Raw genomic sequence first — 19,935 nt, forward strand, 5'->3', positions numbered from 1 at the left:
AGTTTGAAAGAATCTATCATATGAGACTAGAAGTGACATTCATTTCACCGGATTGTAATATCGATACATAATCTTATCACTAAAGACTACAAATGACTTTTGAAAAACTGGAAGTGGTCAATTATCAACTTAGTTACACACAAAAATATATGAAATCAGTGTGAAAAAAGCTATCATATGAGACCGGAAGTGACATTTACTTCACCAAAAGTAGCACATTATCTTCCTTATTTCACTCAAAAATATATAGAAACTATTTATTTATCCTATCGTATAAGGAAACAATTTTAACATTGAGTAAACCGGAACCAGATTCCTTTCAATAATTTTGATGTGGAATGACCTTCAATTGTTTTCAAATCAATTGGTTATTGTTTTTTTTTTCTTCTGCCTAAATTTGTTGCGATACATATTTATTTCGCAATATGTCGCCTAGGTATTTTTCATATTTTATCGCTTTCAAATTTAACCCTACGAAGACGAACAATTTTCTTTGTAAGAGTTCTCCCCCCGAACACTCTTGTGACTAAATAACCGTAAAAGAAAGGGACAAATTAATTTTATAAAATTGCTTGTTACATCCTTTGCATGATTTGTCCTATTTTGACAGAAGCGATATGAACACTCCATATGAGAGTTATTGTCCCTTATGCATTTGATATAAGTGCTATGTATTTCTATCTTGTAAACCATAATTGATAGAGACCTAGGATCTTTAGATTTGAGGTCCTTGATCCCAAAAAAAATAGGTCAAGGTCAGAGGTCAAGGTCATATTTTAAATTTTGATTTTGGCTTATTTTCAATTCTTTTAAAAAACCGTATGAGATATCAACAACATATTTTTACTAAAACGTAAGTTTCAATATTTCGCAACACATAAGTTTTAGTTGAAAGTGTACGCTCACATTAAATCGGAGTTTTCTCCCCTCTTATATTAAAAATTCGGCATATAGTGATACAATTCATCAACCATATACAGTTTAGGCCTATGGTTTTTTGATTTGAAGCCCTTGGTGTATGACCTTGAAATTGCACTCAAGGTCATAAGTAAAATTGACGTTCTAGATGTTGACCTTTGCTTTTACCTCATATGTATACATGATAAAGCCATTGGACTAAAACCGGAAGTGACATGTTTTAAACCGGAAGTAACAATTTATCTAATTTTTTTTGAAAAAAAAGGTATAGAAACCATACATTTTTAGAACATCTGTACAGTCAGCTATGATTTGACGCTGGATATGAGATTTCAAACTGTATTTTCATAATTATATCATAGTCTTTATGAAAGGAAAGACCTTTTATCTTTGAACAATTGGTTTTTAATTATTTTGTGTTTTCTGCTTCAGCAACATTTATATCTTGCGGTTTTTTTTTCGCAAGATGGTGTTTGGTATGTACCATTGATACGGTTTATGCGCCATTGATACTGATCCTGCTTAATCGAATACTTTTCATTGTAGGAGTTATCTCCCCAAACACTGTTTTCCTTGTGAGTGCATCTCCTACGTGACCGTAAATAATATCGAATTAAAATGATTAATTATTATTGTCCCTTTGTTACCTTTCCTCTTTCTTATACTTATCTCATTGCTAAAAAAATGTTTTATGGAGTGATCTCAATGTTATATATAAATCCAGATAGAGTCTGAATGACATGGATTAAATAGAAAAATTTGTTGCAATAAAAATAGAAACCCACAACGCATTAGACATACCTCTACGGTATCTTTTAAAAACTTATTATCCGGATGATGAGTTCTATTCAGAGATAAAAATAACAGATTTTTGGGAAATGCTTTTTATAATTAATCATTCACTGCGAGCTTAATATTTCCAAGCGGCTGTGAGAGGTCGAAACAAGAACAGTTGACATATTTGAAAGCCTGTTACGAATGTTTCCGAAATTAATAGAAAAAGGCATGTTATACACCATGTTGTAAATAAAAAGTAAAATCACAAAAATACTGAACTCAGAGGAAAATCAACACGGAAAGTCCACAATCACATGGCAAAATCAAATAACAAAACGCATCAAAAACGAATAGACAAGAACTGCCACACTCCTGACTTGGCACAGGCGTTTTCAAATGTAGAAAATGGTGGATTAAACCTGGTTCTATAGCGCTAACACTCTCTCTTTAATAACAGTCTCATCAAATTTAATGTAGATTTTCGACATAACAAGTGTCAGTGGAAAAGAAAACAACGCAGAAGCGAAATATAACAGATGTTGGCGAGCCGGTGACATTACTCGAATATGGAACTTATGTAACTTGTGATATATTTAAGTTTACAGGTAAACAATTCTCAGAAACAAATGCCTGTGCGTTTAGTCCTGAATTTGCTTTCAGAGTGTGGTTTATTCAGTCTTGATTGACAGTTGATTTTAGTCTCTGGTGCATGCATTTTTATTATTAATTATCTTTGGTTTTACCCTAGATCTCAGTAACTGCGGGTACTCTCAAATCGCATTTTCGTGTTCATTTGAACTGTTGATACAATTTGTAGTGCTTTTTGTTATTTAATGTTTACTTATTTAGTGTTATACTCTATAAACTATAAAATTTGTAAAAACTAAAGCATTACACGAAAACTTTAATAACGGTATAGTCTTTGTGTGCAATAAAGTTTTGTTGTATTCATGACGGCAAAGACAACATACCTTCATCCATTGGTACATTAAGTTGTTCCATTATTAAACGAAGTCTGTGCAACGACCTTTAGTTATTAACTTCAACGTCATCAGGTCTCTAAGTTGTATCATTGGCATTTTTCTCTCATCACATCGTTTTATTTTGAGTATCTTTTAATTTCGAAACTTATGGATTTTGTGAATATCTATCTTTATATGCATTCTTTGCTTATGGATATATATTTTTGTATTAATTAATATACTGAAACTGTGAATTTAGACCAGCAATATAGCATTACCCTAGCTCAATTGCCTTTTATTGGGAGACAGCGAAATATGCACTGCCTTTTATTACTGAATAGTTTAAATCAGTTATACTTACCTATAAATACTATGAAAAATAGTCCACCTAACATGTTATATACTTCCTTGTATGTCCTTTACAGACCAACTAGTAAAAGATGTCTTCAGTTAAATACTCCAAGTGTAATAGTCAGTATACTTTTCCTCAAAATTTTTAAACAAATGAATTGTTTATTTAAACATGTCAAACTACGGAAGTAGAAATCAAATTTTTAGAATTAAAATCTTAAAACGTCTTCTTTAACTCGAAAGTGTAACTTATGAAATTTTCAATTTTTATTTGATAATTGACTTCAACTAGAGATTCTGACTTTGTAAATAGTCAACTAAAATCTAATTCATTTAAGATTTTAAGTAAATAAAAATAAAAATACTGAAGATTATTCCCTCATAATTACATACTAATAAAACTGAGAAAAAAAAATGTTATCTATTAACTTCAATCACTTCATACATATTATTAGGCAATAACACACATACAGATGGGTGCGGTCCTAACCTTGACAAAAGTTAACTTAGAGTTAACTTGTTGACTGCTTTCTTAGTTAACTTGAGAATTTTTAAGCAGTCAAGCAAATTAACTTCGTCGTTGGTGGACCAGACCTACGGTCCGCTATTTTAGGACTGCTGCAGACCAGACCTGTGAACAAGTCTGCTTTTTACCAGTCCTGAGGACAGGTTTGCCCCAGACCAGACCTGTGGACAAGCTGCTTCTGACCAGTCCTGAGGACAGGTCTGCCTCAGACCAGACCTGTGGACAGGTCTGCTCTTGACCAGACCTGAGGACAGGTCTGCTTTTGACCAGACCTGTGGACAAGTCTGCTATTGACTAGACCTGATGACAGGTCTGCTTATGACAGTATATCGTTATAAGAGTTTTCATATCAGACTTGAACTTTAATTAAAATACGTAAACAACATTCGCATTGTTTTTTCCACAGATTTCATTTATTATTTACTCGCTAGACTTTACTAGATATTATACAAATTCTTTCTTTTTTTTATTTGATATACATGTATTCTTAAATAATTTAAAAAAAAAAGCCTATACAATCACATAGAGTGTGTTTTTTTTTATTAGAAGGCGAATAGAAAGTTGTCCAACGCTCCGGAGCAATATTCACGGGATATCAACAACATTGTCGACGTTGCTTCGTTCGTGTTGTACCTGTCCCTTCCTTAATTTTACTGTATGCATAAATTTGTACATGCATGGATATTTCATTGTTATTCAACTTGTTTGCATTGGATTACATATTCTATTTTCCGTAGAATATTCTAACAGAAATTGTACAGTGTCCGTAAGCATACGATGTGGTAAAACTATCAACAATCTCGTCAAATTCGTCATATTGGTCAAGAGATTTGTCTTTGCCGATTAATTGAGATATGGGACGTCCCAATAAAATCAATGCGCACTTTAATGAAATAGTTGCCACTTGAGGTTTAACTATTAAAGCAAAATCAATCAACCGACATAATAGATAAACAGTATACTATTCCCAGAAGAGAACCTTTTTTAATAAATCATTGTAACGAAGGTAGTATTTACACAATGAATACACCTCAATATCGCTATTTGTCAGCCATTACTGAATATCACACAGGCTCCCGTAAAATTTGGATGTCATCAAACAAAATATCACAATGGAAAAGTTATTGTTGTATGCGTCAAAAGTTCAATCGGCTGGGTCAGCCGGGATTAGCTATAAGTTGTATTCATGTCAGTGTTGGTACATTTACTTTGATGATGCGGCATAATAGTTTTGTTTTACACACCATCATGAACTACTATATATGTAGTGACTGTTATTTTGAATAAAGAGATGAAATGCTGACACTCTCATTTTATGCGGAATTTATATCGCATTTATATAGTTTCCCAATATTATTGATTACATGTACATTTATGGTCCTACTAAAAACTCCTAATATTAAAAACATTGCTGATTAACTATGAAGGTATATAGATTTACAATTAAAAGTTCACATATGGTCAGTTTTGGTCGATGCGGTCAAATAATTTTGTTGTAAAGTCAGCATGAGGTATCAAAACTACTGAAATTTTGTTACATATCAATATGTTGAATAAAAGGAGGACGTGCTGGTATCCTAAATTTATGCGAACAAAACTTTGTTGTTATCATATTGCAATTTTGCTGTCGATTATAATTATACATTGAATCGTAACATTAAAAATATGGCTGAATAACTTTGCGGGTATATATATTTACAATTTAAAGTTCACATACGGTCAGTTTTGGTCAATGCGGTCAAATAATTTTGTTGTACAGGTCAGCTTGAGGTATAAAAACTACTGAAATTTGGTTACGTATCAGTATTTTGAATAAAAGGAGGACATGCTGGTATCCTATATTTATGTGAACAAAACTTTGTTGTTATTATATTGCAATATTGCTGTCAATTATAATTATACATTTAATCCCAACATTAAAGATATGCACTAGTAACCCGAATTTAACTTGATCGGACAAAAACGTGTTAACGCTGTTTAAATGAAATTAATCGTCATTTGATAAAGATTGACAAAAATTAAAAATCATTTTTAATTTATTTCAATGTATATCAAATCATTTTAATGCCAGTCAAATAGCTTCGCTTGCAGTCGTTCAATTTAAATCAAGTTGGTGGTAAGTTACGTCAAACAAATAGGCCACGCCCCCGTTAAACTATTTCAAACTGGTATCAATTCGTTTTAAACCGTGTTGCGACCCGAGCTTTTAACAGGTAAATCACTCAAGCAAAACAACATCGATGTATCTTTCGTTTATTTGTTTCAAACTTTATCGACTTAAAATTATATATATAAATGCGTGTATTCTTATCAAAGTAATATACTTCACAATTTAAACAAATGAATGATCAATACACGTAACATATAAGGAATGTAAATAAAAAAAATATAAAATATTGATGCACGGTTTAAAAAAATCAAAACTTATGAATCTGTTAAAAATAAAATAGTTAGATGTTTAACATATTTTTGATTTGCCCAAATGCAGTAGATCTTTATCTCACATATTCGTTTCAAAACTCGCTGAGTGCTATGAAAACTTGTGACATGTAAGTAACGTATGGTCCATTGCAATGTCTTACGAAACTTTAGGTATTCCTTTTCTCATTTTCTGTCTTACTATAGTGTACTCGTTAATTAAATATAGACACGAAAATTAAAGTGACTTACAAAAATTATTTATTTTTCAAATAGTTTAAATCGATGTATCTTATAGTTTCGGTCAACAACAAATATTCCCTAGCTGCATATTGATATATGAAATAGCTTGTAATAAAAACAATGATGTGTTAAATAATAAAATTAATGAACATAATGTTGACATTTGTTGAGTCTTGCACACAACATTGTAAATGAAGGAACAGCTCAATAAACTTTTAAAACTGTGTCAAATTGTAATATCGGTCACTGACGCGAAACGGGCGTTAATTGTGGAAAAGCAACACTACGAAAATTGTGAATTGTGGTTCCGATCTGTAAAGGGATTATTGTGCTGTCATGCACCGTGACTTACAACAAGTCTTGCTATAAATGAACATATATTCTGTTTATTTGAGATCAATTTTAGTCTGCGATAACGATGGGTTGGTTGATTTAAGTTTTACGACCTTGACTTGCTCTAAGTCGACATTCTCTTACGTCTAATGCATTTAAAAAAAAACAACGTATATTTACGTTCAGGGCATATAATATAAGTCTACCTACAAAATTAAAATCAACATCAACATTATTAAAATAAACAAGAATGGAAAAGAAACAATCATGCACTGTTGCTTTGATATATTTTTTATTAACTATATTTAAGGGGTAATGTCTAAAAAAAACTAATTGTCGTACAAATAAAATATTTCATCTAGGTGCTTTCGTTGAAGTTCGCGTTACATATCAAAATGAATGTCATTGGTCGGAACTTTTGCAAACTTTCAATCCTGGTGTTCTCATCGAGGTCCGCGTTCATTTTTCAAATTTCATCTAGGTGCTTTCGTTGAGGTTCGCGTTACATAGTAAAATGAATTTCATTGGTCGGAACATTTGAACACTTTCAATCCAGGTGTTCTCATCGAGGTCCGCGTTCGTGATTCAATTCAATACACAATATGAAGTCCGATATGGTAAAAAAAAATATTTTAAACTCTACGATGTCCGCGTGAATAAATAGAATTTAGAAAATAAAACACTTTTACGATTCTTCAAACACAATACAAATACTATCCTTTTCGCTGATGAATAATTATTACTATGATTTGTATACTATTCAATTTGGGAACAGTATACCTTACAATATATATGTTCCTGATTTGATTTATTCCTCGAGAAAATAAATTTGATTTATTCACTTAAATCAATAATTGATCAACTTGAACTTTGAAAAAGTTACAATTATATACCTTTTCACATCCTTTAATTTAAGGTAATTTAATCCAAAAAACTAAATAAAATTAATTGTATTATTTAATTTAGATTCTTTATTTCTTATAAAACCAAGTTAACGGTAAAAAGAAAGATACTTTTACATATAATATTTACATACAGATTTTGCGTATGACAATTTGCACAACTTGAAACGAGCATCAAGAATGTGCGATTGGTGATCAGACTTGAGAACATACTTTTATTTATATATGATTCAAATTAATTTACACAAAATTTTCAACACACAATATTTGTTTAAATAAATAAAGTGCCCAATTTCGAAACATTTACTCTGCTTACATAGTTAGGTTTAAGAAAAGGTCTTCTACTTTCTGTTAGAGCTGTGCAGTTTAGAATATAGTGAAATATATCAACCAATCTCTTGAGAGTTACAAAGTACAAAGTACCTTTCCTGTCTCATAATTCTACGCCATCTACCGGTTTCTATAGGTAACCGATGATTTTCAGTTCTAAACCTTCATAACGTTATCTTATCTTTATAACGTAATACTTCTAAATATTCTTCAAATTCAAAGTTTTCTTTAAACAGTTTTAAACATAATACTTTTGGAGAATATTCCATTTCTGATTTCCAAGTCTGCTGAAAATGATAAAACAATCTGTTTAATAGTTTGGATTAAAACTATAGTTACTCTGATTTAACCAAATATTTTAAAATCCATATTTTTTCAAGATATTTTTTATACAAATCAACCAATCGAAAGTATATATCTTTATTACCAAAGTCTATATAAACTATAGGTATACAATTATATCAACAGCAATAATACATATAATACATACATAAACACAGACTATGTGACAGCAGAAGGTGTTGTAGAATAAACAAACATTATTTTAACATTTCGGATCTAAGCTCAAAAGATCTAAATGTAAATTTACCTAAATTACACAATTCTTTTACATTATTAGTACTCATCAGTTTAATAAATTTGTACATCGACGTTTTTTTCCAATAAAATGGCTTAATATTGAATTGTTCTAAAACCTTGAAAACGTGGACATTTGAGGATGAAATGAAACTCATCCTCTATATCATTTTTACAAAAAGTACATATTCTATTATTTCTTGCTATACCATAAAATCTTCCACTTTCTATAGCTAAGTAAATCCACCATCTACGTTGAGTTTATAAATATATCTATATAGTTTACTATCAGAACTGTTTACAATGTTAGACCAAAAAATATACCATACGGTGTTCCACATATACTGACATAGGATAAGCGCCTAGCTCTCCATAAACCATAAAGCTAGGGTTGATTTTTTTCAAGTTTAACTTTCTAATGCATCAATAAAACTAAATCTCCAAATTTCACAGCCAAATAGCAATATATAGTCTTACAATCTTATCAGAAAATTCGTACTGACATTTAATTACTGGTAGATTAACTAAAATATTTGCCTCGTTTTTTTATTAATCAATCGATAAATTGAAGATCTGAATGGAATAAAAACATAAATAAAGAAAATGTTTGTTTAACGCCATTATCTTTGACTATCCTACAGGTATACTAGCCAGCAGACTGTACAATGGCGGATCCAGGGGTGGTGTTCTCGAAGGTATCCTAAGATTCGCCCTAAGTCATAGATAAGACCGATTTTAGGATGGACTTAGGATCGACTTTGGACACTCTTAAGTTGTGTCTCGAAGCTCTCTCAGACGAATCTTATGTTAGGACGTCCTAAACTTTTCCTAAGTCGAAATTTTAAATCTTCAAAGTAATTTTTTGAAAAAACATTTATTAATGTCAAAATTATTTAACAAAATTGTTTACGAATTTTATAATAACATGTACAGAATTAAATGCATAATTACCAATGTAATTATAGCAAAAAGGATTGTTATTTAAACTTGAAAACAATTTGTTTTGAAATGAGAATAAAATTTGTCGTGTAATCGTATCGTGAAACACGAAGTTCAAAGTTTAAAATCATGCACAATTTCTTTATATACGAGTTAATGACCGATGGTGCGTTTCATTTCATGTTCATTTTCACGTAAAATAATGAGCAAAAAGCGAAATCCAAACATTATTACACTAGGATGAAGATAGGATGCTCTTAAGACACCTTATTGGGTGTCCTAAAGTTAGGACGAAAAATGAGATATATCATAAGTTAAGAGAGCTTCGAGAACACGACTTAGGACAAAGACTTGTCATAAGACAGACTTAGGACACGTCCTAATCCTAAGATAGCTTCGAGAACACCACCCCAGGTTTTGTTCTGTAGATAAGAACTCCCGTTTGTTTGACGAAATTATTTTTCGATTGGGACATATGGTTTGAATCCCCAGTGACCAGTGGTTGTCGTTTTTGTATATATTTTTCTATAAGTGTTGTACATCAATCAGGCCGATAGTTTTCTTGTTTGAATTGTTTGAATTCATATTTGTAATTTTGGGAAATGATATAAACGTTTATGCGGTTAGGTTTTTGCTCGTTGTTGAAGGCTGTACGGTGATCTAATTCATTGGCAAGTACACCACATCTTCTTACATTTATTCGTTAAATCATGTAGATCTTCATCAAGCCTAAATAAATAAATGATTTTGAAAATGTACTTATTGTAACTATACAACTTTTAATTCCAAATAATTATGTTTATCTAACATAGAATTATTATCAGCGGAAACATATATACACCAATTCTAAATTGGTTTAAAAAACAGACACATTATTATTGTCACATGAATATGTAATAGTGTGTTTTTATGTAAAAAAAATCTGTGAATATCTACCACCACTGTTACGGCCTTAAGAGATCAGCTGTTCTCGCGAGCTTTGAATAAACAAATCCAAACCAAAACAAGTACATAAAATGCATATTTTTAATCACAATCTTAATATAGAAACACTTAAATTGTGATACACATTTTTATGAATAATTCAATTTTATTAAATCTTTGTCAATCAGGCATGTACAGCAGCATCAAGGGATTGTAAATATACAATTCCTTATATACAATTCCTTGGCAGTATGACTGTATTCTTCTATATTGTGACCTTATTTGAACTAAAAGAAAAAGAAGAAGAAGAAGTCTGGAATTATCGCTATCTGTTCGACGGTCTAAAGATTACAGTGTGTAAATCATCTAGGTGTTCTCGTTGAGGTCTGCGTTCTAAATCTAAAGCATTTCATTGGTCAGTATAGATTTGCAATCTTTCAATCCAAGATGTTCTCAATGTAGTCCGCGTTCATGTTTCAATAGGATAAACTATATTGTAAGTTTTCGATCCGAGTTAACAAAGTAGATTTTTTTATCCGAAAAAGACGGATTTTCTACATGTTCTACAAAAATTTGTACAACGATTGAATATTGCTAAATGCATCAAATTGTCCAGGTCTAGATCGAACTTGCTTTGCTTCGTCGAAAGTACGAATATAGAAAAATCACAGATTTATATTAAAACTAGAACGTTCAAGAACAGTTAAAGAAATCATCACAATTTTTTTATTGTTAGTTATTTTGTACAAATATAACTATAATGCGAACCCGAAGTTGTAATAAAATTAACGGTACCAATTTGCTTGCACCAGATGTGCATTTCGACAAAACATGTCTCTTCAAAATAGCACGTGAAATCGCAACTAAGCGTGAATTCTTTGGAAAAGCGACGGAATACCTATTGTCAATTTCAAGTTCTGTTTCGACATCATTGTAATATATGTCACTGGACGTTAAAATTTAATCCTTAATTTCGTCTTCGTCAAATAGTGCTGTTGGTTTCTTTTTATTATCATTACATACTAGTATACATGAATACACCCCAAGTTATTCCCATGTAAAGTCATTTACTAGATATTTAGTGCAAAGTAAATTTTAAAGAGAAATTTAAGTCGTATTAGTTCGATAATGCTTCAAAATAAATATAAACTGAGGATACATGTATAACTGCCATATTCCGAATTCCCGACATTCATTTATGTAAATGAAGAAAAGATAACTATGATCGGTATCTGTGTGAATCTACGGCTCAATCAAGCTTCATACAGAATATGAATTTTCTTGAATATGATTGCCAATGGAATAAACCATGCAGGAGATTAAACTAGCCCAATTAATTTGTGTGTGAACTATAACAACTGAAATCGTAATTATGCTGTAGTGTACGCTGGTGGTTTCTGTAATATGAAGGCGTATGGCAACCATTCTACCATACTTAGTTCAAAATTTTAAAGTACACCACAACCCTTTTCTTTGTCCATAATACGCTCAGGAACATACATCTTACTATTGTGCCTGGATTGGTAGTAAATGCAACTTTTTAACTGTAGTCCATTTGATATCAAAGTATCATACTACTACTGAGGCTATCGTGCAATACCCCCACTCCGCATTCATAATATTTTAAACATACATAGTTTAAATTTTAGATCCTTCCTTTATGGTTTAGTTCAACCTGCAACACATTTTATTTGATGTTATCAATGGTAAACACGTAAAATGAAACAATAACTTACTGTAATACTAATATATAAATATGTTGTATGGTCATACAAACCGAAATCACTACTAGACTAGGTGTTGACACGCTCAAATTAACAAAATTGTGTTTCAAAAAACCAATGCACAAAATTGATATCATAGGATTTAGTTAAACATTTAAACCAGTTCAAGGAATGTATTACTTGACAAGAACAATTAAAATGTAGGACAAATTCGGCTTACAACACGAACTTTGTTCAAATAATAGTACCAAACATGTGACAAAATGACGGGTATGTAACAGAAGTATCGCAATCACTGATGGATTGGTGGATAGCTACTGTTTGTTCAACGTTCAGTGACAAGTATCTCATGTGCATATTACAATACCAAATTAAACTAACTTGAGCAGACGACAAAAGCGAAATTGTGACAAATTTTATTTCCTAGAGTTATTTAGGAAGTCAAACATGTGTATGGAAAGTAAATTTTACTATTTTTTATTGAACAAGATAAGAAGATTACTATTATTTATTGAACAAAACAAGAAGTTCAAAACCGGTAAAAGAAATTAAACCCGGTGAATGACACTCCTTATTGCTGAATTTGGGTTTGGCTGACCTTTATTTCTATTACGTTTTAAAACAATTATTCAAATCAAATATACAATTATTTTACTACTTTGGGGGGGGGGGGGAGTCATTGACCCTAAAAAAATAACAACAATACAGGCCTATAGTATTTTGAAGCAATTTTTGAAGTATTCAAATAAAATGAAACGTCTTATATTTTTTACAAATACAAGGAAAAAGCAAGTCTGTCCAAAAAGGATTGATATTTCAGAAAAATGTATAGTGTGTTCTTTGTAAACGTAAACCAGAATGCATATAGTTGTCTATTATAACAGTCACAAACCATGTCTAGAAATAAAAATCAGCAGTTTACCATCCATGCAATAATATTTTGTCGACAGTGATCGAGATAACTTTATCAGATAATTCAAATTATCGGACACTTAATTTTTTCAGAACATTTTATTGTTAATATCCGAGCCATAAAATACATGTATTATATCTGGCATAGTCCCAGATTATATTCTCTGGTAATATGCATCCTTCATTTAAAGTCTTGTTTTTCTTAAACACTTTACATCGTATATCAGGGGCACTGCCGAAAATAATCTTTCAAAAAGCAAATTCAAGTTGTAACCTTTAGAACTTGTATGTCTGGTAATTTGCTCACATAACAAGAAATTTTACAATAAACATTGGTCACGCACGATAGATTCTGATGTAAGACATATGCCGTTACAATAGCCAGTTTGCACGCATCAGCGCACACATGTTTGTCGAATAGGCCAGTTGATTGGAGGAAAGTTACCGAAAACCACGCCTTCCTTTAACTAATATCCAATCAAACGCCTTTAACATAAACATAAATAATACATGGGTAAAATTACAGAGATTTTGTTGTGTATTCAATATTTGAAAAAAATTAAACTCTTTATAATTCAAACTTAAAATTATAGAATATGCTCGTAATGCATTTTCGCAATTTACAATACATTTGATGTTATACATAATTTCACCTACCTAGTGAGGAAAAATTACAAATAAAAATTGCAAATTACAACCAGGTTCAATGTTCAGTGTTAAGTATTTCATATATGCGCAGGTCCTGAGGCAGAAAATCGAATTATTCATTCACTTATATGATCTTCAAAAATAACGATTGCGGGATGATGGACAGGAAGACTTCAAACGTAAGAGTGTGAACTATAGCTGTCAGTAACTTAAGTACTCTTAGCTAGTGTTTTTTTGTTGTTCTGGTAAGGGACGACATCGAAAGTTCAATGAATGATACAAAACTGAATTCACATAGGTTTTTTACTGACCTTCACACCCCCTCCTCTTAACTTAATTTGGTAAAAATTGATTGACCAATACGGATATATGTAAAATCGATTTTAGATTAACAAAACTTGCAGCAAAGTGGATACCCCCTAGACTTGCTACAATTCCCTTTCTATTATTTTTCTCTTACTAATTTATATGTTTACTGATAAGTGCTAGCCTACTGATTGCCCTTGGAGAAAGGTCCTCCTGCAGATGTCAGTATAATTGTAATCTCCTAGTTATAGCAGTAAAACTATTAAAGGGGCAAAATTGAAAAAAAGAAGAAAAAACATTAGGAAGGGACATGTAGCAAGTCTAGATACCCCCCAATCTATTTGATTTAAGTTTTTTTTACCCTACATCTATCTTTTGATGTCATCCCTAAACAAGTGAATCTTTCATTGTTGAAGACCCTTTAGGGAATATAAAGATGAACAGGAATAAAAACGCTGACCATTAATTATTTGTATTTTTGTTAAGCATTGACTTTGTGTGCGATTACTGGTTCCGTATACGTTTACTCCATATTCCTTTATTTTCTATAAAAGCGTCTGTCTTGACAGTAAGTTGACATTACGCCACGAGTTATCGTTCCTGACGTTATCGAATAACGTTCACACATACAAGCCAATGCAGCAGGTTCTGCAATCACAAAGTGATTAAATAATAAACAAAAATATTTTTGGAAACTATTTAAGAAATAATTCCTTCATGTCATGCTCTATGCTCATTTTAACATGGGTAGGCATTATATTTGTCTATATTTTACACTGAGCGTAAGCGAGGTGTAAAATGTGGTCAAATATAATGTCTACCCATGTTAAAATGAGCATAGAGCATGACATGAAGGAATTATTTCGATTCTAACATGACAAATGCAATATACACTGTAAAAACAGCGTTTAGATTTGAAACGGATGTAAAACATGTTTAGGTCTAAACGTGTTTAGGAAAGCGTTTAGGATCTAAACGGTTATTTATCTAAACACATAAAAACCTAAACGTGTTTAGAATTTAAACGTGATGCTGGGTTATTATCAGTGAATGTTATCATTAATCTAAACATTAAATGGCATCTAAACACTTCTGAAACACTTTCCTAAACACCTAAACACTTTATAATATTTCAGTACTGGTTTCACCTTTTTATCCGATCTTCGTACATATTCCAACATATTCTGTGAAACTATGATATCTTGGCTGTCTTGCAATTACAACTATTTTCAAAATTCAGTCCCAAGTATGCGAAGCTTCTTTATTTTAAAACGAGAACAACGTCTTATATCATCTTCGGTTCCCCAACTGAGTTTCCCTTTTTGGTGTTGTAAGACTATAAAATTACTTTCAATTATTATTTTTTTATAAGTTAAGCAATTAATTATTTATACCAGAGACATATACAATAATCTTTTATAGTAATATAAGGACGATGTGCGTGAAATTCTCTAATTTCCGGAGTCGTTGTCCGAGTATGATCTTATATTAATATAAAAAAAGAACAGAGTTATCTACCGTGGTAATTTGATACGGACGCCATCGGACCCGCCAAAGACAAACAAAATTTAAAACAATGGATCTCATATATCAAGCATATATTTCTATTGACGATGCAACAGATACAGAACTTCATATTAGAATATTGACGGAATCAAAAGCCATCTTAACCGTTATTACAGCAGCGGAAGGTAAGCAGATCCATATTTCGTAAAAAGGGGGAGGGCACAAACCATAAATTTTATTTTACAATCTAATAAAAGGACTATATGTGCGTTAAACTGTTAGCCTATGCTATTTCAAGTTCACTATCACAGGCACTTGTTTCTATCCATTGGAAGACCCACAATCGACGTATCGTAAATTTATATACGTTGATAGTCATATAGTGGGTCTTCCAATGGCTAGAAACAAGTGACTGTGGACCAAGCATAAAATAAAAAGTAGCTTCCATTGTGTAGTTTGGAAATTTGAAAATGAGATTGAATAGTCTAAACTGTCACTGTACACAGGAACATACTGTTCCCTGCTCTACATAATGTCTAGCCGTCCCAGACGTCATAATTATTTGGACTACATAATGTCATAAAAACACTAGTTTCAAGTATTTTTATCTTTGCAAGGAATAAGATCCCAATGGCCCATAGTGCAACATCCTTTACACAAACACTGAAATTATAGTTTCACTGCATTCAAACTCATTACTTGAAAATAAACTGACATTCAAACTCTTATGTTAACAATAAACTCAATATGAGAAAGAAGATGTGGTATGATTGCTAATGAGACAACTATCCACAAAAGACCAAAATGACAGCTATTAACAACTATAGGTCACTGTACGTACAGCCTTCAACAATGAGCAAAGCCCATACCGCATAGTTAGCTATAAAAGGCCCTGATAAGACAATATAAAACAATTCAAACAAGAAAGCTAACGGCCTTATTTATTTAAAAAAAGTTGTTCTTTTATATTTAAACCTATTCTAATTATTTGTATATATGCATTTATAGGACTTTGACACTGAAGTGGGAATGAAAAGAGCTTGAATGAATCCATATCATAGATCAAATTGAAGAACAGATCAGGAAGAAAGAAAAGGATGATTTAATTTCAAGAGCAGATGTAAGTAAAAATATATAGTTATATTATTAAATGCCAATAGAACTATAATATAATTGAAAAATGAAGGTTAAATTATTTTCTAATATTTATCCACTTGAAGAGGTAAAAAACGGGCAATTTAAAAAAAATATATATTCATAATATTGGGATAAAATAGGAAAAACAGGCTGCGGTTCTCAGAAATCAAGGATTTTGTTTTACAATATAAAAAAAATTGCATGCTTGTTTCCTCTATATATTGTTACCTTTGAATTATTTGTCTTTTGATGTATACATTTGTACAAAGAGAATGTCTTTTTAACTACAATTTGTATTTTTCTTTTGTAAGAATCTTTTTCAAGAAGCTTGTTTAATGTATTTAAATAAACATGATCTAAGAATAAGTGACTGTTGCATACAAACGTACATGAAGGTTTCATTTTTTCATTTCAGGATACAAAAGTTCACCTGACAACCAAAAAGGAACTGCATACCAAGAGCATTTATCTTTCAAAAGAAGATTGTTCCATAATGAAAAATTCCTTTATCATAGGAGATGAACTGACAATTTCTGTTTTGTTGAGGAAAAAAATCATCAAATTTTATAATTGTATTTTTTGATTGCATTTAGTGAGACTTAAAAATAAATTATTGAACTAATTTGAATAGATTGTATGTTATGTTTAAGACTAGATCAGAAAAAACCAAAAGAACCAGACTCCAAGTTGTATCAAAAGGTGGAAGGTCCATAAAACATAAAAAAAAATCAAACACTTGACTACATAAACAATCAAACGGGGGGAAAAAGTCATATTCCTGACTTGGTACAGGCTTTTCATTTTAAAAATAATGGAGGGTTAAACTTTGTCTAATTGTTTACAGACTTTTCAAAACTTGGTCATATTGTTAACAGACTTTTCTTATTTTGGTCGTATTGTTTACAAACTTTTCTTTGGTCTCCAGGAAAAACAAAATGTGTAAACCATTTTAACCTATTATTGTTAATATTATTATCATTACTGAAGTTTTCCAGCTTAAATACACTATATAAACAAAGTCAAATAATTTTATTATGGTAAAAATCATTGCAAGAACATGAAAGCAGAAATGTACATGTGTATTGTATATTCTACAATACAGTGTGGACTATTCAACCTGTAGTGCTGAACCACACAAGTAGTTCCTGTGAAATCGTAGTACTAGTAGGCTAACCGTTGGAAGGTCTAAACACCATATTTTTCTAAACATATAACATCTAAACACTTGTTGAAATCTAAACACTTGTTAAAATCTAAACATGTTTAGATGCTAAACGCTTTTCAAAACGTACACAGAAAAAGTGTTTAGATAAGTGTTTAGAATCTAAACACTGTTTTTACAGTGTATTTATAGGTCAAAGCGTACGAAAATACCGTAAGACTGTTTTGCTGTTCCCGTTTCCTCCGAGAGGAGTCTGTTTATTGCATTTCATATTTGAAAAGTTTAAAAACTACGAGCAAGGTAAATATGTTGTTTGATAAAAATATATAATAAAAGTTTATGTTAGCTGCTTGAATGTACATATTTTAAAGGATATCGATGGAAATAATGTTAATAAAAAAGTACGTGCGCATGTGTCAAACATATTTTTTGTGCTCATTAGAACACGGCTTTGTTAACAAAAGTTTTTATGCAATACGTAACGGTTAACTTTTTGACATAGGTTGCTTTGTCGTGTTTCAGCAATTCTTCTGCTAATTTTTAACCTTTAAAAATGAATTACTATATACTTTTAATTTATATTCTGCTTTTTTTTTAATATTTAAGCATCTGCACGATTTATCTATATGTTCTTATGCAAAACAGACTGAGTTTTATCACTTTATTTCATTTTTAGTTTATTTTGCAATAAATACTTTTCATGATGCATGCCGTATCCCCATGAATTATTTTTTGAAAATAGAAATCTTATATGTATCTATCGAAACTTAGGATGATGCATAAAAAAACGGGAATCCGTACAACTATTAATTTGTGTTAAAATACAAGCAGACTTTGAAACTCAAACAGAAAATATTCAATGTAAAAAAGTGGTTTAACTTGGTTATTTTGCTGAATAACATTCTATGTGTTCCAAATGTAAACAGTCTCATAAATCCGTATAGTTTCGGAAACATTTTAAAAATAAAGTGCTAGCTAGACCAAGTCTATACACAGGACATACAGTTACATCGGAATCAGGCCTGAGAAGGTTACCGTAGGCTGAAAATACAAAGCAACTTTATTCGGAAAAAAAATAATAAAAAAAATCAGGTCCCGTTAGAGTCTGATTAAAGCCAGTCCCAAGTATCCACTTGCGTCTATAAACGCAAGCTAATAGTTGGGACTGGCTTTAGTCACTAAGTAAGACTGGTTCCGTTACAAAAAAATTCTGAAAATTTACAAGCAAACGACTGACGTATTAGTATTCAAATAGCAGAAAGAGACTGAAATAGCTAGATCTTGAAATCATTTAGATTTTCTATTCGTATTAATTTCCGCTTGCATGGGAACTCACTGGTAGTGTAGTTTTTTTGTGTGCGATTTGAGTTGGAAATGATGAACATGTACAAGTTCGGAGACAAAACGACTGAGAGAGCATTAACATAGTTGCCTTTTTAGGCCATGAGGGGCATATTGCTCATAATATACCCTCATTTTCTAGTGTCAGTCCAAATTTTTCTCAAACATCTTCCCGGATCGGCTCTATTACAAAACCTACCTAGTATTGTATTCAAGTTAGTGTTAACTTGTTCTCGTCCTGAACATGCAGGAAATATTTGCCACTGGACGTTAAGCAACCAACAATCAATCCTACAATTTACACCCGTCACTTGAAACTTTAGTTGTTAAAATTTAAATCATTGCCTCTAATTTTTTCAAAGAAATCGACAAATTTTACGAACGTTTAGACAAAAAGAAATATATACGTTACCGCTTGCTAATGATGGAAATGGGGTTACATGAGACTTTATTTATAAAAAGTAGAAGTACTAATAAAATAATATATATATATATGTAACATGTTATTTGTACACCAGTCTGTTGTTAGAATGATGAATAGAGATATGGGATATGCAATTTATAAGATAGCTACTGTTGGACATTTAACTACATCAAAACTAAATACAACAAGCAAATTTTGACTAATGCTAATTGGACGAGTAGCTTTTTAATTCTAATTTGCATGTAGTCAGTTTACTAAACGACGGTTCCCTAAAAAGGAAAGTATAATTATCACAGTAACATTTCAGTCTCCTAGTACATATTTGTTTAAGTCGTAATACTTTTGTTCTTCTGGAGAAAATTTCAACCATAATGAAATAAGGAGGTGCGGTAAAATTGACAATCAATCAACTTTCTACCAAATACAAAATGACGGAAATGTTAGCTTGCTTACATTGGTACTTCATTTTATATCTCAAAACTACCATTCCATTATATGAACTGCATATTCAAAAATATTTTTTGTCACCAATATCCTAAAAGAGCACGTATCTTCATACTGTTTCACCCGTGTCCG

General features: G+C 31.3%; 1 long non-coding RNA gene across 1 annotated transcript; it reads left to right on the forward strand.

Annotated features, from left to right (window-relative positions):
• The first annotated feature begins 15,280 nt into the window (after positions 1–15,280).
• Positions 15,281–17,060, forward strand: LOC134698921 (uncharacterized). The gene is made up of 3 exons (XR_010103503.1): positions 15,281–15,480; positions 16,304–16,415; positions 16,848–17,060. It is a non-coding gene; the product is annotated as an uncharacterized LOC134698921 (long non-coding RNA).
• The last annotated feature ends 2,875 nt before the right edge of the window (positions 17,061–19,935 follow it).

The sequence above is a fragment of the Mytilus trossulus genome, unplaced genomic scaffold (assembly GCF_036588685.1).
Source record: "Mytilus trossulus isolate FHL-02 unplaced genomic scaffold, PNRI_Mtr1.1.1.hap1 h1tg000024l__unscaffolded, whole genome shotgun sequence".
Classification (NCBI taxonomy): domain Eukaryota; kingdom Metazoa; phylum Mollusca; class Bivalvia; order Mytilida; family Mytilidae; genus Mytilus; species Mytilus trossulus.